Raw genomic sequence first — 23,993 nt, 5'->3', positions numbered from 1 at the left:
GCCTTCTGGGGCATCCCCAAGCTTAAGCTTTTGGTTGTCCTTGGATATCTTGGGGTGCCATGGGAATCCCCAAGCTTAGACTCTTGCCACTCCTTATCCCATAGTCCGTCAAATCTTTACCCAAAACTTGAAAACTTCACAACACAAAACTCAACAGGAAATCTCATAAGCTCCGTTAGTACAAGAAAGAAAAACCACCACATAAGGTACTGTAATGAACTCATTCTTTATTTGTATTTGTGTTAAACCTACTGTATTCCAACTTCTCTATGGTTCATACCCCCAGATACTAGCCATAGATGCATCAAAATAAGCAAACAACACACACAAAACAGAATCTGTCGAAAACAGAATAGTCTGTAGCAATATGTAACTTTAGAATACTTATGGAACTCTAAAACTCCTACCAAAATAGCAAGTCCTTGGAAATTTGTCTATTGATCTACAGCAAAAAGAATCAACGCAAAATAACTTTTCTATCATTTATTAGAACTATTATCATGCGCGCAAAAGTTTCTGTTTTCTAGCAGAATCGAATTAACTATCACCGTAGGTTATCCTATAGGTTCTACTTGGCACAAACACTAATTAAAACATAAAACCACATCTAAACATAATCTAGATGAAATATTTATTACTAAACAGAAGTAAAAAGAAAGTAACTAAAATAAAATTGGGTTTCCTCCCAACAAGCGCTATCGTTTAAGGCCCCTAGCTAGGCATAAAAGCGAGAATAGATCTAAGTATTTCCATCTTTGGCATTAAATTCATAAGTGGCTCGCATGATAGATTCATAAGGTAATTTGAGTTTCTTTCTAGGGAAGTGTTCCATGCCTTTCCTTAATGGAAATTGGAATATAATATTCCCTTCCTTCATATCAATAATTGCACCAATCGTTCTAAGGAAAGGTCTACCAAGAATAATAGGACATGAAAGATTGCAATCTATATCAAGAACGATAAAATCTATGGGCACATAATTCCTATTTGCAACAATAAGAACATTATTGATCCTTCCCATAGGTTTATTAATGGTGGGATCCGCAAGGTGCAAGTTTAAAGAGCAATCATGGAAACCTAGCAAATCACATAAAGTTTTCGGAATCGTGGAAACACTAGCACCCAAATCACACAAAGCATAGCATTCATGATTTTAATTTTAATTTTTATAGTAGGTTCCCACTCATCATAAATTTTTCTAGGTATAGAAACTTCCAAATTAAGGTTTTCTTCATAAGATTGCATCAAGGCATCAACAATATGTTTGGTAAAAGCTTTATTTCGACTATAAGCATGAGGAGAACTCAACACAGATTGCAACAAGGAAATACGATCTATTGAAGAACAATTATCATAATTAAATTCCTTGAAATCCATAATAGTGGGTTCAATGCTATGTAAAGTTTTGACCTCTTCAATCCTACTTTTACCAAATTTAGCATCAAGATCTAAAAACTCTGAATCATTGGGACGCCTTTTAACTAAATTTGACTCATCTCTAGTCCCATCATTATCAAGATTCATATTGGAAAACAAAGATTTAATAGGGGACCCATCAATAACTTTTAGATCTTCATCATTATTTTCATGGAAACTAGAAGAACACACTTTTATAAAGCAATCTTTCTTAGCATGCATCCTAGCGGTTCTTTCTTTGCACTCATCAATGGAAATTTTCATGGCTCTGAGAGACTCATTGATATCATGCTTAGGTGGAATAGATCTAAGTTTCAAAAAATCAACATCAAGGGAAAGCCTATCAACGTTCCTAGCCAAATCATCAACTTTAAGCAATTTTTCTTCAAGCAAAGCACCGAAATTCTTTTGAGAGATCATAAATTCTTTAACACTATTCTCAAAATCAGAGGGCATCTTATTAAAATTTCCATAAGAGTTGTTGTAGTAATTACCATAATTATTAGAGAAATTACTAGGGAATGGCCTAGAACTAAAGTTTCCTCTATACGCGTTGTTACCAAAATTATTCCTACCAAAAAAATTCACATCCATAGATTCATTATTATTCTCAATCAAAGTAGACAAAGGCATATCATTAGGATCAATAGGAGCACTCTTAGTAGCAAACAATTTCATAAGTTCATCCGTCTTTCCACTCAAAACATTATTTTCTTCTATAACATGAACTTTTTTACCAGTAGATCTTTCGGTGTGCCATTGAGAATAATTAACCATAATGTTATCAAGGAGTTTAGTAGCTTATCCTAAAATTATTTCCATAAAAGTGCCTCCCGCGGCCGAATCTAAAAGATTTCTAGAAGCAAAATTCAATCCGGCATAAAAGTTTTGTATGATCATCCATAAATTCAAACCATGAGTAGGGCAATTGTGAATCATTAATTTCATTCTTTCCCAAGATTGGGCAACATGCTCATGATCAAGTTGTCTAAAATTCATAATATCGTTTCTAAGAGAGATAATATTGGCGGGAGGAAAATACTTAGAGATAAAAGCATCTTTGCACTTATTCCAAGAATCAACACTATTTTTAGGCAAAGACGAAAACCAAGTTTTAGCACGATCTCTAAGCGAAAACGAAAATAGCTTCAATTTAACAATATCATTATCCGTATCTTTCTTGTTTTGCATATCACGCAAATCAACAAAGTTGTTTAGATGAGTGGCGGCATCTTCACTAGGAAGGCCGGAGAATTGATCTTTCATAACAAGATTCAACAAAGCAACATTGATTTCACAAGATTCAGCATCATTAAGAAGAGCAATCGGAGTGCTAAGGAATTCATTATTATTAGTATTGGAAAAGCCACACAATTTGGTATTATCTTGAGCCATGGTGACAAGCAATCCAACACACAAGCACACAAGAGGCAAGCGAAAAAGAGAGGAGAATGGGAAAGAGAGGGTGAATAAAACGGCAAGGGTGAAGTGGGGGAGAGGAAAATGAGAGGCAAATGGCAAATAATGTAATGCGAGGGAGATGAGTTTGTGATGGGTACTTGGTATGTCTTGACTTGAGCGAAGACCTCCCCGGCAATGGTGCCAGAAATCCTTCTTGCTACCTCTTGAGCACTGCGTTGGTTTTCCCTTGAATAGGAAAGGGTGATGCAGCAAAGTAGAGTAAGTATTTCCCTCAGTTTTTGAGAACCAAGGTATCAATCCAGTAGGAGGATCCTCAAAAGTCCCACGCACCTACACAAACAAGCAAGAACCTCGCAACCAACGCGATAAAGGGGTTGTCAATCCCTTCACAGTAACTTGCGAAAGTGAGATCTAATAGAGATAATAAGATAAGATAAATATTTTTGGTATTTTTATGATATAGATTGGAAAGTAAAAGATGCAAATAAAAGTAGATGGAAAACTTATATGATAAAAGATATACCCAGGGGCCATAGGTTTCACTAGTGGCTTCTCTCAAGATAGCATAAGTATTACGGTGGGTGAAAAAAATACTGTCGAGCAATTGATAGAAAAGTGCATAGTTATGAGAATATCTAGGTATGATCATGTATATAGGCATCACGTCCGCAAAAGTAGACCGACTCCTACCTGCATCTACTACTATTACTCCACACATTGACCGACTCCTGCCTGCATGTAGAGTATTAAGTTCATGAAGAACAGAGTAACACATTAAGAAAGATGACATGATGTAGAGGGATAAACTCATGCAATATGATATAAACCCCATCTTTTTATCCTCGATGGCAACAATACAATACGTGCCTTGCTGCCCCTGCTGTCACTGGGAAAGGACACCGCAAGATTGGACCCAACGCTAAGCACTTCTCCCATTGCAAGAAAGATCAATCTAGTAGGCCAAACCAAACTGATAATTCGAAGAGACTTGCAAAGATAACCAATCACACATAAAAGAATTCAGAGAAGATTCAATTATTTCTCATAGATAAACTTGATCATAAACCCACAATTCATCAGATCTCGACAAACACACCGCAAAAAGAGTTACATCGAATAGATCTCCAAGAAGATCGAGGAAAACTTTGTATTGAGATTCAAAGAAAGAGAAGAAGACATCTAGATAATAACTATGGACCCGAAGGTCTGTGGTAAACTACTCACAACTCATCGGAGAGGCCTTGGAGATGATATAGAGGCCCTCCGTGGTCGATTGCCCCTCCGGCGGAGCGCCGGCGAAGGCTCCAAGATGGGATCTCATGGATACAGACAGTTGCGGCGGTGGAATTAGGTTTTCGTGGTGCTCTCCGATGTTTTCAGGGTACGGGAGTATATATAGGCGAAAGAAGTACGTCGGTGGAGCCACGAGGGGCCCATGAGGGTGGGGGGCGCGCCAGGCACCCTTGTGGCCGCCTCGTTTGTTGCTTGACGTCCACTCCAAGTCTCCTGGTTTGCATTTGTTCCAAAAAGATTGCTCCTAAAGGTTTCATCCCATTTGAACTCCATTTGATATTCCTTTTCTTCAAAACACTGAAATAGGCAAAAAACAGCAATTCGGGCTGGGCCTCCGGTTAGTAGGTTAGTCCCAAAAATGATATAAAAGTGTGAAGTAAAGCCCATAAACATCCAAAACGGGTAATATAATAGCATGAAGCAATAAAAAATTATAGATACGTTGGAGACGTATCAATAAGCCAGTTGCAGTTTGTCAATGAATTTTGTACCAACGAATTTTCCAACCACTGCCCTATCATCTTCATACCTCAGATGTATACCTGCATTCAATTAAATAGAGGAGCACTGACATCAGATGGTGACACAAGGAACTAAAAGGACAAAGTAAACAAGGATAAATGCATACAAAATTATGACCAAAGAATTCATCTATGGTCTAAGGAAACTTTGAAATGATTTGTAACAAGCTACGAAAGTTACAGAAACAGAATAGATAGTCCGTGGGGATTGGGCGTAAGTGAAATACAGTCATTGGTGTGTGCATACGCATAAGAATGCCTACCATTTATAGATCTATATAGAAAATAAAAATAAATGTATGAGTGATAGTGATAGGGACACACACAAAAGCTGTGACTCGATCTAAATGGCACGAGTTTTGATTTATACCAGGTGTTACTTCCATAGAAAATGACTTTTTTTCAGCTATGGTTACTATAAATCAATGGTCCAGGGGTACGTAAATGGTCCTCCCACAATCTACATATCACAATTTAGCAAAAAAAACAAAAAATTTGTTGTTCAACCACAATTTCAGAAATAACACCAATCAGTGTGCATTTCAGCCACCTTCGGCATTGGAAATCAAGAGTAATAGTACAAAACAAGATAAACAATAAGTAACGCCAATAAACCGGTCTTCAACCTAGTGTTTTGTTAATCGGTCTGTACCAAGCATCAATGCTATCTACACTCCTATCACGACTGATAAAACAGAACCATCCTTTGGACATTCTTATTAATTTTACGCTAAAAGAGAGCTTATTAGGCCAACAAACAGTGCAATGTGATTTCTTAGGTACTTAGCAACCTCTCATAGATTAATAAGAAACACTTTAGTAACGGAGTCAGTGTGTACCTTTTGGCAAATTAATGCATTGTTCCATGAGCAGCTACAATTATTAATGAAGTAAGCACAAGGTTGAGCTCTTGAAAACAGGATACATTGCCACTGGCAGCATGTGAATATTCCATGAGAAGCTACAACTATTGTGTGAGGTAATCAACTAATACACATACTCAGCCATTCTGATTATGAAATATATCTCTCCCAAGATCTACACTTACACATGCTTATAGAAATAAATGTCTAACATATGGAAATGTACGCACCAGCTACTATTCTTGGGGTGTCACCAGTAGCAAAACCCACACCCCAAATTGTAAAATCTGATGTCACCAGCAAGATTGCTGCATAAACAAACTGCTTGAATCTAACGAATAAAGACTGGAGCATCCTAAGCGCATACAACATGATCTATGAACACAGTTTTTTCCAAAGCATATGAATCAAATTAACAAACTAATATGACCAACAGCTCTCGCCATCTTCTAAAGTTAATCACAGGAAATTGTTGCATAGAGAAAAAAATCAAAATCACATCAGCAAAGAAAAGCTATTTCCATGAAGTGCAGTAGAAGCAGTTAGGAGAGGATGCTGCAATTTCCAAACAAAGTATAAATAGATATGTGATACACATGAAATAAATCATTATATCTCATAACACACTAAATTAGAAAGAATCAAAGATATGGACATAATAAAATTAAACTTCGATTATATAAATATGCATCAACACAGTAGCCATTCAGTTCATAGTTTACAGGGGAAAGGAACAAACAACTGCATCGCTTCCTGGTTCGCTAGTGTTGTACAATGACAAATGCAAATACCTTGTTCTCCGGGACCACCAGCATGGTGGCGTCGGATGCGCTCGCCGTCGCTTGATGTGTGTGGAGCTGCCCAAGCCACACCCATGGTCACCTCTCCTGCCACCTATCCAGCGCGTTGCACCAAGCACCATGCTCAACGGTGCTATCCATCGGCCCGCATTGGTCGAGGCACCACCAGGACGCTCGATTTCGCATGGGTCTCCTTTTCCTTGTCCAAATTCCATCTGGAAGCTTCCCAACAGAGAGAGAAAGAAAGAGTATCACTACTGTAGCTACCCAGGGTACTATAAAAATACATGGATGGAAGCAAGACTAAAAAATAAAAATAATAGAGAAGATAGTTATTTAGTATAGCACTTTTTTTCCTTTTGAAGGATTTAGAACAGTAGTTAGGACCAATAGAAATCCATTTTACCGATCAGGTGTTTGAACGGATATACCAAGTTTAACTATCAATGTTTAGGGTCGTCCCATCAGGGCATTTGAAAAACTGCTATGAAGAAGAGTTAACTTCTTTAATCAACCCTGTAGAGCAATGTATTTATCAAGGAATGGAACAACATTCAGAGCTATATGAATATGCAGAAAACTACACAAATACACAGGCAAACAAGTTGTTGTAAAGCAAAATTCGGTTTGGGAAGGACAATTTCAATGATTCAGTAAAGTTGCAGAAGTTTAGTTATCTACCCAAAAGAGTGAAATAATATGCAGTATAAAGGCAAACATATGGATAGGAAGGCCCATCCTAAAAATCATACAATTGAAAGGAGGGAAACACATCAAGCAAAGGAACAAAAATCTCCTTTATAGAGGGGAAAGGAGCTGCAGGACAAATCGATCCCCTACTTGACGAGGAAAGAGCAAGGTACCAAACAAACTAAGAAAGGAAACAAAAAACTTACTATGACTCTAGTCAGGCCAGAGAGCATCTCCTGAGTAGGAAAAAAAATCCGGGGGGCAGAAACTTATCCAAGGCACCCAACAAACTTAAAAGGGTAACTCATAGACTAAAATAAACAAAAAAAATTGCTCATAGACTGGGCCCAACAGCACAACTGGAATGGTGAAGAAGCTCACCCAATAGCACAATAAGAGGATATACTGGGCCCTATCACCCTGCATCCCCGGAGCCTCCGTTAGCACACTCGTTTTTGCCGGGGTCTCCTGGTCTCCCTCCAAATCTTAATCGATGGCTAAGCACCCAGAAGGATGAGCCCCTTGCAGAAAGAGATAAGATGGAGATCAGCAATGGAGGAAGGCGATGGCGGAGCTACACACGGGTGTCCTCTTTTATACATTGCGCTGTCGCCCACTTCCTTGGCGAGGACTACCTCGGCTAGTTCCTGGAGTCCAGCCTCCGCCCAGGATGCCGGTCCCGTCGCCTTTGCCTGCAGACGGACGAGCTATCTCCCAAAGCCAATGTTGTTTGCATCTTCCTCCTTCGCATGAGAGTAGAGAAGCAAGGGATGGAGGATGAGAAGGGGCCGATGCGGGAGGGGCGTAGTGGCCGTGGGATCATATGGAAAGGGGGATAGGGTTCGTGGCGGCTGACCAGGGAGAGAGATCGAGGAGGGAGAAAGGGGTGCGGGCGTGCGGGTGAGGGGATTGGGCGAGGCCTGCCCCACGCTCCCGTAGACGGCGTGATGCGCACGCGCCGCATGGGAAGATGGCAAACCCGCACCTGGAATCAGCTCAACTAACCGACACACATGCTGAAAGAGCCCACCAATCATTAGCCATTTGAAGTCACCACGCGGTAAAAACCAGGTGTGAAACAACCAGCGAACATCCAACGCCTCGAACGAAGTCAAAACTCGGACTTACCAGGATCGAACAGCAGGGAACGCTTGACATCGGGGAAGCTTCGTGCGAACGAGTTGTCCTGGAACCTTATAGGTTTAAATTGGTGTTAAAACTACTGTATTCCAACTTTTCTATGGTTCATACCCCCCCGATACTACTCATAGATTGATCAAAATAAGCAAACAACACACGAAAAACAGAATCTGTCAAAAACAAAACAGTCTGAGAAATCTGTAACTTTAGAATACTTATGTAAATCTAACAATTCTGAAATAAATTGGTGGACGTGAGGAATTTGTCTATTAATTATCTACAAAAAGAATCAACCTAAAAGCACTCTCCAGTAAAAATGACAGCTATTCTCGTGAGCGCAAAAGTTTCTGTTTTTTACAGCAAGATCGCAAAGACTTCACCCAAGTCTTCCCAAAGGTTCTACTTGGCACAAACACTAATTAAAACATACAACCACATCTAACCAGAATCTAAATGAATTATTTATTACTAAACAGGAGCAAAAAGCAAAGAACAAAAATAAAATTGGGTTGCCTCCCAACAAGCGCTATCGTTTAACGCCCATAGTTAGGCATAAAAACAAGAATAGATCTAGGTATTGCCATCTTCGGTATGCAATCCATAAGTGGCTCTCATAATGGATTCATAAGGTAATTTAATTTTCTTCCTAGGAAAGTGTTCCATGCCTTTCCTTAGCAGAAATTGGAATCTAATATTTCTTTCTTTCATGTCAATAATTGCACCAATCGTTCTAAGGAAAGTTCGACCAAGAATAATAGGACATGTAGGATTGCAATCTATATCAAGAACAATGAAATCTATGGGCACATAATTCCTATTTGCAACAATAAGAACATCATTAATCCTTCTCATAGGTTTCTTAATGGTGGAATCCGCAAGATGCAAATTTAAAGAACAATCATCAAATTCACGGAAACCTAGCACATCACACAATTTTTTGGAATCATGGAAACACTAGCACCCAAATCACACAAAGCATAGCATTCATAATCTTTAATCTTAGTTTTAATAGTAGGTTCCCACTCATCATAAAGTTTTCTAGGGATACAAACTTCTATTTCAAGCTTTTCTTCATAAGATTGCATCAAAGCATCAACGATATGTTTAGTAAAAGCTTTATTTTGATTATAAGCATGAGGATAATTTAACATGGATTGCAACAAGGAAATACAATCTATCAAAGGGAAATTATCATTATTAAATCCCTTGAAATCCGAAATATTGGGTTCATTGGTATGTAAAGTTTTGACCTCTTCAATCCCACTTTTATCAATTTTTGCATCTAGATCAAAAATTCTGAATCATTGGGGCGCCTTGTAACTAAAGTTGACTCATCTCTAGTCCCATCTTTATTAATATTCATATTGGAAAACAAAGATTGAATATGAGTCACATCAATCACTTTTAGATCTTCATCATTATTATCATCTAGATCTTCCGGTTTAGCGGCCATCTTATTAACTAAGGTGGCTTACTTATCCGAAATTTGGCCCACTAAATTTTCAAGATGAGCAAACTGATATTTCAAACCATAAAATTCCTTAGACATATCATTGAGCTCTTTATTCATGTACTCCATAAAACCTTTTTGTTCTTTCAGCTCGTCTCTGAAGAAATTGTTATGCTCAAATTGCAAAGACATAAAGCTTCTAGCGTCGTTTTCAATTTCTTCCAACCTCCTAAGGTGAGGATCAACGCTTTTTGGCAGAGCCATCAAAGCAAACAGGCACACTAACACACAAGAACACAAGAAGCAAACGAAAAGAGGCGAACTGAAGAGGGGTGAAGAAAAGGCAAAGGTTTTCGACAATTGTTTTAGAAGTGGGGGAGAGGAAAATGAGAAGCAAATGGCAAATAATGTAATGCGATGGAGAGGAGTTTATGATGGGTACTTGGTATGCCTTGACTTGGCGTAGATCTCCCCGGCAAAGGCGCCAAAAATTGGCAAGTTGACGGAAGATCAAATCTTGTCTTGACTTGGCGAAAATCTCCCCGGCAACAGCGCCAGAAATCCTTCTTGCTACCTCTTGAACATGTGTTGGTTTTTCCCTTGAAGAGGAAAGGGTGATGCAGCAAAGTAGCGTAAGTATTTTCCTCAGTTTTGAGAACCAATGTATCAATCCAGTAGGAGACGACACACAAGTCACCTAGTACCTACACAAACAATCAAGAACCTTGCAACCAACGCGATAAAGGGGTTGTCAATCCCTTCATGGTCACTCGCAAAAGTGAGATCTAGTAAAGATAGTAAAGTAAATATTTTTGGTATCTTTGTTGTATAGATTGGAAAGTAAAGATTGCAAAATAGTAAACAAGATGCGATGTAAATAAAAGAGATGTAGTATGATAGAAAAGAGACCCGGGGGCCATAGGTTTCACTAGTGGCTTCTCTCAAGATAGCATGTATTACAGTGGGTGAACAAATTACTGTCGAGCAATTGATAGAAGAGCACATAATTATGAAGACATCTAAGGCAATGATCATGAACATAGGCATCACGTCCGTGTCAAGTAGACCAAAACGATTCTGTAGCTACTACTATTACTCCACACATCGACCGCTATCCAGCATGCATCTAGAGTATTAAGTTCACAAGAACGAAGTAACGCTTTAAGCAAGATGACATGATGTAGAGGGATAAACTCAAGAAATATGATATAAACCCCATCTTTTTATCCTCGATGGCAACAATACAATACGTGCCTTGCTGCCCCTACTGTCACTGGGAAAGGACACCGCAAGATTGAACCCAAAGCTAAGCACTTCTCCCATTGCAAGAAAGGTCAATCTAGTAGGCCAAACTAAACCGATAATTCGAAGAGATTTGCAAAGATATCAAATCATGCATATAAAATTTCAGAGAAGAACCAAATAATATTCATAGATAATAAAGTTCATAAATCCACAATTCATCGGATCTCGGCAAACACACCGCAAAAGAATATTACATTAAATAGATCTCCAAGAACATCGAGGAGAACTTTGTATTGAGAATCAAAGAGAGAGAAGAAGCAATCTAGCTAACAACTATGGACCCGAAGGTCTGTGGTAAACTAGTCACTCTTCATCGGAGTGGCAATGGTGTTGATGTAGAAGCCCTCCATGATCGATTCTCCCTCTGGTAGATCGCCGGAAAAGGCCCCAAGATGGGATCTCACGGGTACAGAAGGTTGCAGCGATGGAAACGTGGTTTCATGGCTCCCCCTAATGTTTATAGGGTATAAGAGTATATATAGGCGAAAGAAGTACGTCGGTAGAGCTACGAGGGGCCCACGAGGGTGGGGGCGCGCCTACCCCGCTGGGCACGCCTTCCAACTGCATGGCCTCCTCGCAGAGTCCCAGACTTCAACTCCAAGTCTTCTGGATTGCTTTTGGTCCAAGAAAGATCCTCGCGAAGGTTTCATTCCGTTTGGCCTCTGTTTGATATTCCTTTTCTGCAAAACACTAAAACAGGCAAAAAACAGAAACTGGCACTGGGCCTCCGGTTAATAGGTAAGTCTCAAAAATAATATAAAAGAGCATATTAAAGCCCATTAAACATCCAAAATAGATAATATAATAGGATGGAACAATCAAAAATTATAGATACGTTGGAGAGTATCAGACCTCCAAATCAAGATTGCAGAATGAGACTGGCCGAGTCAATGTTGATATAGAGCCTTGAACAAGAGAATTCCGCTGCCATGACGAATTACTTGATCTTGCAGCCATCAAAGTGATTCACTGGAACACCAAATTTCTTCCAGATGAAGGCCTCTAATGCCAACCTAGGCTCGAACGTGAGATCAGAAAGAGACATACTGATGGAGATCAAAAGCGCTGAAGGAGGGATTGAGTGGGAAGTTGGCCGCCGGTGCCAGAGTGGCCGCTGGCAGGTGGGGTGGCGGCCGGCGCCTGAGTGGCAATCGGCAGGTGGGGTGGCCGCCGCGGCCGGAGAGGCACGCGGCGGGTGGGGTGGGTTTGCTTATTTTGATGAACCTATGGGTAATATCAGGGGGTATGAACCATGGAAAAGTTGGAATACAATAGATATTACACCAATATAAATAAATAATGAGTTCACAACAGTACCCATAAAGTGGTGATTTATTTTTCTTATATTAATGGAGCTTATGGGATTTTCTGTTGAGTTTTGTATTGTGAAGTTTCCAAGTTTTGGGTAAGGATTTGATGGACTGTGGAATGAGGAGTGACAAGAGCCTAAGGTTGGGGATGCCCAAGGCACCCCAAGGTAATATTCAAGGACAACCAAGAGCCTAATCTTGGGGATGCCCCGGAAGGCATCCCCTCTTTTGTCTTTGTCTTTTGGTAACTTTACTTGAGGCTATATTTTTATTCACCGCATGATATGTGTTTTGCTTGGAGCGTCTTGTATGATTTGAGTCTTTGCTTTTTATTTTGCCACAATCATCCTTGTTGTACACACCTTTTAAGAGGGACACGCATGAATCGTGATTTATTAGAATACTCTATGTGCTTCACTTATATCTTTTGAGCTAGGCAATTTTGCTCTAGTGCTTCACTTATATCTTTTTGGAGCACGGCGGCGATTTTATTTTATAGAAATTGATGAAATCTCATGCTTCATTTGTATTATTTTGAGAGTCTCTAAACATCATGGTAATTTGCTTTGGTTATAAATTTAGTCCTAATATGATAGACATCCAAGAGGGATATAATAGAAACTTTCATATAAAGTGCATTGAATACTATGAGAAGTTTGATACCTTATGATTGTTTTGAGATATGAAGATGATGATATTGGAGTCATGCTAATGGAGTAATTGAGAATTTGAGAAATACTCGTGTTGAGGTTTGTGATTCCCGTAGCATGCACGTATGGTGAACCGTTATGTAATGAAGTTGGAGCATGAGGTATTTTTTGATTGCCATCCGTTGGGTGGAGGTCGGGATCGCGCGATGGTTAACTCCTACCAACCCTTCCCCTAGGAGCATGCGCATAGTGCTTGGTTTAGATGACTAATAGATTTTTGCAATAAGTATGTGAATTCTTTATGACTAATTGATACGTCTCCAACGTATCTATAATTTATGAAGTATTCATGCCATGTTTATAATAATTTTATATGGTTTTGGTATGATTTGCATGGAACTAACCCAGACTGACACTGTTTTCAGCAGAACTACTATGGTGTTGTTTTTTGTGCAGAATTCAAAGTTCTCCAAACACCGCAAAACTTTTTGTGGTTTTTTTATGGACCAAAAGACCACCAATGTGATAGAGCAGCACATGGGGGTGCCCCGAGGGGGGGGGGGGCACAACCCACCAGGGCGCGCCTGGGCCCCCAGGCGGACCCTGGTGGGTTGTGCCCACCTCGGAGGCCACCGTGCCCCTTCTTTGCCCTATAAATTCCCAAATATTCCAAAAACCCTTGGGGAGAACCTAGATCGGAAGTTCTGCCACCGCAAGCCTCTGTAGCCACTAAAAACCAATTGGGAGCCCATTCCGGCACCCTACCGGAGGGGGAGATCATCACCGGTGGCCATCTTCATCATCCCGAAGGCCACCACAATGAGGAGGGATTAGTCCACCCTCGGGGCTGAGGGTTTGTACCATTAGCTATGTGTTTAATCTCTCTCTCGCGTGATCTTGAGATGTCACGATCTTGACGATCTTGATGTATCATGGGCTTTGTTAATGTAGATGGATCATATGATGTTTCTCCCCTCTCTACACTTGTTGTGATGAATTGAATCTTTACCCTTGAAGTTTTGTCTTGTTAAATTGAATGTTCAGATCTGAGAGCACATGATATATGTCTTGCATATGAATACCTGTGGTGACAATGGGGTATTATTTTGATTCACTTGATATATGTTATGGCACTCAACTTGTGGATTCCCGCGGTGACTGGGGTAATCTATGCATAGGGGTTGATGCACGTTTTTATTATCTTTTCTCTGATAGAAACTTTGGGGTCCCCTTGTAGTTCTTTGTGTGGATTGAGTATTATGAATCTGAAATTGTTTGATACATATCATATAATTAAATCATGGGTACTCGCGGTGACATTGGGGTATCTAGGTGACACTAGAGTTGGTTGATATGTATCATATGGTGTTATTTTAGTACGAACTCTTGACTAGATCGATCAGAAAGAATAGCTTGTTGTTATTTTAGTACAAACTCTATATAGATTGATTAGAAAGAATAGCTTTGAGGTGGTTTCGTACCCTACAAACAATTTCTATCTTTTGTTCTCCGCTAATAGGAACTCGGGAGTGATTCTTTATTGCACTTTGAGGGATAATCATATGATCCAACTATGTTAGCATTGTTGAGAGATTGCACTAGTGAAAGTATGCACCCTAGGCCTCATTTTCCATCATTGCAATATCGTTTGTGCTCTGTTTTATCATTTACTACCGTGCTGTTTTTTATCGTTCGCACTATAAAAACTCATATCTACTATCCATACTACACTTTTATCACCATCTCTTCGACGAACTAGTGCACCTATACAATTTGCCATTGTATTGGGTGTGTTGGGCACACAAGAGATTTCTTGTATTTGATTGCAGGGTTGCTTGAGAGAAACTATATTCATCCTATGCCTCACACGGATTGATAAACCTTAGGTCATCCACTTGAGGGAAAATTTCTACTGTCCTACAAAACTCTGCGCTTGGAGGCCCAACACGAGTCTACAAGAATAAAGTTGCATAGTAGACATCACTAATTTTGAGTCCATGGATTATCCTCACTCTCACCCTTCCACCATTGCTAGCCTCTCTTGTGCCGCAACTTTCGCCGGTACCATACACCCAGCATATACCTTCCTCAAAACAGCCACCATACCTACCTATTATGGCATTTCCATAGCCAATCCGAGATATATTGCCATGCAACTTTCCACCGTTCCGTTTATTATGACACATATCGTCATTCTCATATTGCTTTGCATGATCATGTAGTTGACATCGTATTTGTGGCAAAGCCAACCTTCATAATTCTTTCATACATGTCACTCTTGATTCATTGCACATCCCGGTACACTGCCGAAGGCATTCATATAGATTCATATTTTTGTTCTAAGTATCAAGTTGTAGTTTTTTGAGTTGTAAGTAAATAGAAGTGTGATGATCATCGTTATTAGAGCATTGTCACATGTGAGGAAATAAAAAAGGCAAAGAAGCCAAATAAAAAAAGAGGCCAAAGAAGCCAAAGAAAAAAAAGAAAATAGAGAGAAAATAGAGTAGGGGCAATGTTACTATCCTTTTTCCACACGTGTGCTTCAAAGTAGCACCATGATCTTCATGATAGAGAGTCTCCTATTTTATCACGTCGATATACTAGTGGGAATTTTTCATTATAGAACTTGGCTTGTATATTCCAATGATGGGCTTCCTCAAATCGCCCTAGGTCTTCATGAGCAAGCAAGTTGGATGCACACCCACTTAGTTTTTCTTTTTGAGCTTTCATAAACTTATAGCTCTAGTGCATCCGTTGCATGGCAATCCCTACTCACTCACATTGATATCTATTGATGGGCATCTCCATAGCCCGTTGATACGCCTAGTTGATGTAAGACTATCTCCCTCTTTTTGTCTTCTCCACAAACACCGTATTCTATTCCACCTATAGTGCTATGTCCATGGCTCACGCTCATGTATTGCGTGAAAGTTGAAAAAGTTTGAGAATACTAAAGTATGAAACAATTGCTTGGTTGAAACTGGGGTTGTGCATGATTTGAATACTTTGTGTGATGAATATGGAGCATAGCTAGACTATATGATTTTGTACAGATAAGCTTTCTTTGGCCATGTTATTTTGAGAAGACACAATTGCCTTGTTAGTATGCCTGAAGTATTATTGTTTTTATGTCAATATTAAACTTCTGTTTTGAATCTTATGGATCTGAACATTCATGCCACAATAAGGAATTACATGGATAAATATGTTAGGTAGCATTCCACATCAAAAATTCTGTTTTTATCATTTACCTACTCGAGGACGAGCAGGAATTAAGCTTGGGGATGCTTGATACGTCTCCAACGTATCTATAATTTTTTATTGTTCCATGCTGTTATATTATATGTTTTGGATGTCTTATATGCATTAATATGCTATTTTATATTGTTTTTGGGACTAACCTATTAACCTAGAGCCCAATGCCAGTTCCTGTTTCCCCCCTGTTTTTGAGCTTCACAGAAACGGAATGCCAAACGGAATGAAACCTTCGTGATGATTTTTCTTGGACCATACGACAACGAGGAGACTTGGAGATGAAGTCGGAAGGGCCACGAGGCGGCCACAAGGATGGAGGGCATGCCCAGGGGGGTAGGGCACGCCCCCACCCTTGTGGGCCCATCGTGCACCTCCTGACCTAATTATTTTACCTATATATTCCCATATATCCCCAAACCAACGGAGGCATGAACAAAAACACTTTTCTGCTGCCGCAACCTTTTGTACCCGTGAGATCCCATCTAGGGACCTTTTCAGGTGTCCTGCCGGAGGGGATTCGATCACGGAGGGCTTCTACATCAACACTATTGCCCTTCCGATGAAGCGTGAGTAGTTTACCACAGACCTACGGGTCCATAGCTAGTAGCTAGATGGCTTATTCTCTCTCTTTGATTCTCAATACCATGTTCTCCTCGATTTTCTTGCAGATCTGTTTGATGTAATACCTTTTTGCGGTGTGTTTGCTGAGATCCGATGAATTGTGGATTTATGATCAGCTTATCTATGAATATTATTTGAATCTTCTCTGAATTCTTATATGCATGATTTGATATCTTTGTAATTCTCTTCAAACTATCGGTTTGGGTTGGCCAACCAGATTGGTTTTTCTTGCAACGGGAGAAGTGCTTAGCTTTGGGTTCAATCTTGCGGTGTCCTTTCCCAGTGACAGTAGGGACAGCAAGGCACATATTGTATTGTTGCCATCGAGGATAAAAAGATGGGGTTTTCATCATATTGCTTGAGTTAATTCCTCTACATCATGTCATCTTACTTAATGTGTTAATTCGTTCTTTATGAACTTAATACTCTAGATGCATGCTAGATAGCGATCGATGTGTGGAGTAATACTAGTAGATGCAGGCAGGAGTCAGTCTACTTGACACGGACGCGATGCTTATATTCATGATCATTGCTTTAGATATCATCATAACTTTGTGCTTTTCTATCAATTGCTCGGCAGTAATTTGTTCACCCACTGTATTATTTTCTATCTTAGGAGAAGCCTCTAGTGAAACCTATGGCCCCCGGGTCTAATTTCCATCATACAAGTTTCCGATCTACTATTCTTGCAATCTTTCGCTTTTCGAACTATAAACCAAAAATACCAAAAATATTTACTTTATCGTTTATCTATCTCTATCAGATCTCACTTTTGTAAGTAACCATGAAGGGATTGACAACCCCTTTATCGCGTTGGGTGCATGTTTGTTTGATTATTTGTGCATGTATTCGGTGATTTGTGCGTTGTCTTCTACTGGATTGATATCTTGGTTCTCAAATTGAGGGAAATACTTATCTCTACTTTGCTGCATCACCATTTCCTCTTCAAGGGAAAAACCAACACAAGCTCAAGAAGTAGCAAGCGCCATCAAATTTGTTGAGATAAGTGCCACTTTGTAGGTTATCCCAAATGGTTGGGTATTCCTCTATCACTACACCAAGGCAAAGTGTTTTGTCACTGAGTGCAGCAATTTTGAAGATAATATTTTCTGCAAAAGAGTGAGTGGGAGGATAGTGCATCTCGACAAGATTGTAGAATCTTCATGATCAGGTCAAAGAAAACAAATGGTAGAAGTGTGATACGTCCATTTTGCATCATGCTTTTATATCAATATTTATTGCAATATGGGCTGTTACTACACATTATGTCACAATACTTATGCCTTTTATCTCTTATTTTACAAGGTTTACATGAAGAGGGGAATGCCGACAGCTGGAATTCTGGGCTGGAAAAGGAGCAAATATTATAGACCTATTCTGCACAACTCCAAAAGTCCTGAAACTCCACGAAAGTCAGATTTAGAATATATTAAAAATATTGGGCGAAGAAAGCACTAGAGGGGGCACCCACTGTCCACGAGGGTGGGGGCGCGCCCTCCCCCCTGGGCGTGCCCCCTACCTCGTGGGCCGCCTGGAAGCCCCCCGATGCCCATCTTCTGGTATAAGGTGTCTTATGCCCTGGAAAATATCATAAGGAAGCTTTCAGGATGAAGCGCCGCCGTCTCGAGGCGGAACCTGGGCGGAACCAATCTAGGGCTCCGGTGGAGCTGTTCTGTCGGGGAAACATCCCTCCGGGAGGGGGAAATCATCACCATCGTCATCACCGTCGATCTTCTCATCAAGAGGGGGTCAATCTCCATCAACATCTTAACCAGCACCATCTTCTCTCAAACCCTAGTTCATCTCTTGTATCCGATCTTTGTCTCAAAACCTCAGATTGGTACCTGTGGGTTGCTAGTAGTGTTGATTACTCCTTGTAGTTGATGCTAGTTGGTTTATTCGGTGGAAGATTATATGTTCAGATCCTTTATGCATATTAATACCCCTCTGATTTTGAACATGAATATGATTTGTGAGTAGTTATGTTTGTTCCTGAGGACATGGGAGAAGTCTTGTTGTAAGTAGTCATGTGAATTTGGTATTCGTTCGATATTTTGTTGAGATGTATGTTGTGTTTCCTCTAGTGGTGTTATGTGAACGTTGACTACATGACACTTCACCATTGTATGGGCCTAGAGGAAGGCATTGGGAAGTAATAAGTAGATGATGGGTTGCTAGAGTGATAGAAGCTTAAACCCAAGTTTATGCGTTGCTTCGTAAGGGGTTGATTTGGATCCATATGTTTCATGCTATGGTTAGGTTTACCTTAATTATTCTTTCATAGTTGCGGATGCTTGCGAGAGGGGTTAATCATAAGTGGGATGCTTGTCCAAGGAAGGGCAGTACCCAAGCACCGGTCCATCCACATATCAAATTATCAAAGTACCGAACGCGAATCCTATGAGCATGATGAAAACTAGCTTGACGAAATTCCCATGAGCCTTCGGGAGCGCTTTCCTTTATATAAGAGTTTGTCCAGGCTTGTCCTTTTCTACAAAAAGGATTGGTCCACCTTGTTGCACCTTGTTACTTTTGTTACTTGTTACCCGTTACGAATTACCTTATCACAAAACTATCAGTTACCAATAATTTCAGTGCTTGCAGAGAATACCTTACTGAAAACCGCTTGTCATTTCCTTCTGCTCCTCGTTGAGTTCGACATTCTTACTTACCAAAAGGACTACAATAGATCCCCTATACTTGTGGGTCATCAAGACTCTTTTCTGGCACCATTGCCGGGGAGTGAAGCGCCTTTGGTAGGTGGAATTTGGTAAGGAAAAATTTATATAGTGTGCTAAAATTTACTGTCACTTGTTATTATGGAAAATAATCCTTTGAGGGGCTTGTTCGGGGTATCTTCACCCCGACCAGTAGAGCAAAGAGTTGCTCCTCAACCTACTGAACCTACTGAAAATGTTTACTTTGAAATTCCTTCGAGTATGATAGAGAAACTGCTAGTTAATCCTTTTACAGGAGATGGAACATTACATCCCGATATGCACCTAATCTATGTGGATGAAGTTTGTGGATTATTTAAGCTTGCGGGCATGCCCGAGGATGTTATCTAGAAGAAGGTCTTCCCTTTATCTTTGAAGGGAAAGGCATTGACATGGTTTAGGCTATGTGATGATATTGGATCATGGAACTACAACCGATTGAAATTGGAATTTCATCAGAAGTTTTATCCTATGCATCTGGTTCATCATGATCATAATTATATATATATATATATATATATATATATATATATAATTTTTGGCCCCGTGAAGGAGAAAGTATCTCTCAAGCTTGGGGGAGGCTTAAGTTAATGTTATATTCATGCCCCAATCATGAGCTCTCAAGAGAAATTATTATTCAAAAAATTTGTGGTCACCGTTCTCCCAAATAATCGTTCCATGCTCGATACTTCTTGTACTGGTTCTTTTATGATGAAGACTATTGAATTCATATGGGATTTATTGGGAAGAATTAAACGCAACTCTGAAGATTGGGAACTCAACGAAAGTAAGGAGTCAGGTATAACACCTAAGTTTGATTGTGTTAAATCTTTTATGGATACCGATGCTTTTCGTGAATTTAACACTAAATATGGACTTGACTCTGAGATAGTCGCTTCTTTCCGTGAATCATTTGCTACTCATTTTGATCTCCCTAAAGAGAAGTGGTTTAAATATCATCCTCCCATAGAAGTAAAAGTAGTAGAACCTATTAAAGTTGAAGAAAAAACTATCACTTATAATGTTGATCCTATTGTTCCTACTGCTTATATTGACAAACCACCTTTCCCTATTAGAATAAAGGATAATGCTAAAGCTTCAACCGTGGTTCGTAAGAGTAACGCTAGAACACGTACACCCCCTGAGCAAACTAATGTTGAACCTAGTATTGCTATGGTTAAAGATCTCTTGGTCGATAATATTGATGGGCATGTTATTTACTTTTGTGATGAAGCTGCTAGAATTGCTAGACCCGATACTAAAAATAAACATAGACCTGTTGTTGGCATGCATGTTGTTTTTGTTAAAATAGGAGATCATTGTTATCATGGCTTATGTGATATGGGTGCTAGTGCGAGTGCAATACCTCATTCCTTATACAAAGAAATTATGCATGATATTGCACCTGCTGAGATAGAAGATATTGATGTTACAATTAAGCTTGCCAATAGAGATACTATTTCACCAATTGGGATTGTTAGAGATGCTGAAGTCTTGTGTGGGGAAGTTAAATATCCTACTGATTTTCTTGTTCTTGGTTCCCCACAAGATGACTTTTGTCCCATTATATTTGGTAGACCATTCTTGAATATTGTTAATGCTAAGATAGATTGTGAAAAGGATGTTGTTACTGTTGGTTTAGGGGGTATGTCTCATGATTTTAATTTTGCTAAATTCCGTAGACAACCCATGATAAAGAATTGCCTCGTAAAGATTGAATAATTGGTCTTGCTTCTATTTCCATACCTCCTAATGATCCTTTAGAACATTTTTTGCTAGACCATGAGAATGATATGTTTATGAATGAAACAAGAGAAATAGATGAAGTATTCTTTAAACAGGGACCTATTTTGAAACACAACTTGCCTGTTGAAATCCTAGGGGATCCTCCTCCACCAAAGGGTGATCCCGTGTTTGAGCTTAAACCATTACCTGATACTCTTAAATATGCTTATCTTGATGAAAAGAAGATATATCCTGTTAATATTAGTGCTAACCTTTCAGAGCAGGAAGAAGAGAAATTATTGAAAACTCTGAATAAGCACCGTGCTGCTATTGGATATACTCTTGAAGATCTTAAGGGCATTAGTCCCACTCTATGCCAGCACAAAATAAAACTGGAGAAAGACGCTAAACTAGTTATTGATCACCAACGACGGTTAAATCCTAAGATGAAAGAAGTGGTAAGAAATGAAATACTAAAGCTTCTGGAGGCAGGTATAATTTATCATGTTGCTGATAGTCAGTGGGTAAGTCCTGCCCATTGTGTCCCTAAGAAGGGAGGTATTACTGTTGTTCCTAATGACAAAGATGAATTGATCCCACAAACAATTGTTACAGGTTATAGAACGGTAATTTATTTCTGCAAATTAAATAAAGCTACTAGAAAAGATCATTACCCTTTACCTTTTATTGATCAAATGCTAGAAAGATTATCCAAACATACACATTGTTGCTTTCTGGATGGATATTCTGGTTTCTCTCAACTACATGTGTCAATAGAGGATCAGGATAAGACCGCTTTTACTTGCCCTTTCGGTACCTTTGCTTATAGACGTATGCCTTTTGGTTTATGTAATGTACCTACTACCTTTCAAAGATATATGACTACTATATTCTCTGAATTTTGTGAAAAGATTGTTGAGGTTTTCATGGATGATTTCTTCGTGTATGGAACTTATTTTGATGATTGCTTATGCAACCTTGATCGAGTTTTGTGGAGATGTGAAGAAACTAATCTTGTCTTGAATTGGAGAAGTGTCACTTTATGGTTAATGAAGGTATTGTCTTGGGGCATAAAATTTCTGAAAGAGGTATTGAAGTTGACAGAGCTAAAGTTGATGCTATTGAAAAGATCTTGTGTCCCAAGGACATCAAAGGTATAAGAAGTTTCCTTGGTCATGCCAGTTTTTATAGGAGGTTCATTAAAGACTTCTAAAAAATTTCTAGGCCTCTAACTAATCTCTTACAAAAAGATGTTCCTTTTGTCTTTGATGATGATTGTGTAGAGGCATTTGAAATACTTAAGAAAGCCTTGATTTCTGCACCTATTATTCAGCCTCCAGATTGGAATTTCCCCTTTGAAATCATGTGTGACGCTAGCGATTATGTTGTAGGTGATGTTCTAGGACAAAGAGTTTATAAGAAATTAAATGTTACCCAATATGCTAGTAAAACTCTAGACAGTGCCCAGAGAAATTATGCTACCACTGAAAAAGAATTTTTAGCAGTTTTATTTGCTTGTGATAAGTTCGGACCTTATATTGTTGATTCCAAAGTTACTGTTCACACTGATCATGCTGCTATTAAATACCTTATGGAAAATAAAGATGCTAAATCTAGACTCATTAGATGGGTTCTCTTGCTACAAGAATTTGATTTCCATATTATTGATAGAAAGGGAGATGAGAACCCCGTTGCAGACAACTTGTCTAGGTTAGAAAATGTTCTTGATGACCCACTACCTATTGATGATAGCTTTCCTGATGAACAATTAGCTGTCATAAATGGTTCTCATTCTGCTCCATGGTATGCTAATTATGCTAATTACATTGTTGCTAAATTTATACCACCTAGTTTTACATACCAGCAAAAGAAAAAGTTTTTCTATGATTTAAGACATTACTTCTGGGATGACCCACACCTTTATAAAGAAGGACTAGATGGTGTTAATAGACGTTGTGTACCTGAGCATAACAGGAACAGATCCTACGCAAGTGTCACTCTGAGGCAAATGGAGGGCATAACGCGGGAGATAGAACTACACATAAGGTATTGCAATCTGGTTTTTATTAGCCTACTCTCTTCAAAGATGCCCGTAAGTTTGTATTGTCTTGCGATGAGTGTCAAAGAATTGGTAATATTAGTAGACGTCAAGAAATGCCTATGAACTATTCAGTTGTTATTGAACCATTTGATGTATGGGGCTTTGATTATATGGGATCGTTTCCTTCCTCCAATGGATATACACATATTTTAGTTGTTGTTGATTACGTTACTAAGTGGGTAGAAGCTATTCCAACTAGTAGTGTTGATCATAAAACCTCTATTAAGATGCTTAAAGAAGTTATTTTTCCGAGGTTTGGAGTCCCTAGATACTTAATGACTGATGGTGGTTCACATTTTAATCATGGTGCTTTTTGTAAAATGCTTGATAAGTATGATGTTAATCATAGAATTGCATCTCCGTACCACCCACAGTCTAGTGGTCAAGTAGAACTGAGTACTAGAGAGCTTAAATTATTTTTGCAAAAGACTGTTAATATATCTAGAAAGAATTGGTCCAAGAAACTTGATGATGCATTATGGGCCTATAGAACTGCATATAAAAATCTTATGGGTATGTCTCCGTATAAAATGGTTTATGGAAAAGCATGTCACTTACCTCTCGAACTAGAACATAAGGCATATTGGGCCATTAATGAGCTCAATTATGATTTCAAACTTGCCGGCGAGAAGAGGCTATTTGATATTAGCTCACTTGATGAATGGAGAACCCATGCCTATGAGAATGCCAAACTGTTTAAAGAAAAAGTTAAAA

General features: G+C 39.2%; 1 long non-coding RNA gene across 1 annotated transcript; it reads right to left on the bottom strand.

The window, feature by feature from the left end:
• Positions 1–4,518: 4,518 nt before the first annotated feature.
• On the bottom strand, positions 4,519–7,867 carry LOC123065376 (uncharacterized). Its single transcript, XR_006431002.1, has 3 exons — positions 7,387–7,867; positions 6,307–6,537; positions 4,519–4,673 (listed from the first exon to the last, which is right to left on the bottom strand). It is a non-coding gene; the product is annotated as an uncharacterized lncRNA (long non-coding RNA).
• Between the last annotated feature and the right edge of the window lie 16,126 nt (positions 7,868–23,993).

This window comes from Triticum aestivum, chromosome 3B (assembly GCF_018294505.1).
Source record: "Triticum aestivum cultivar Chinese Spring chromosome 3B, IWGSC CS RefSeq v2.1, whole genome shotgun sequence".
NCBI lineage: Eukaryota > Viridiplantae > Streptophyta > Magnoliopsida > Poales > Poaceae > Triticum > Triticum aestivum.
The sequence above is the reverse complement of the archived record's forward strand: the minus strand, read 5'-3'. Positions and strand labels throughout refer to the sequence as shown.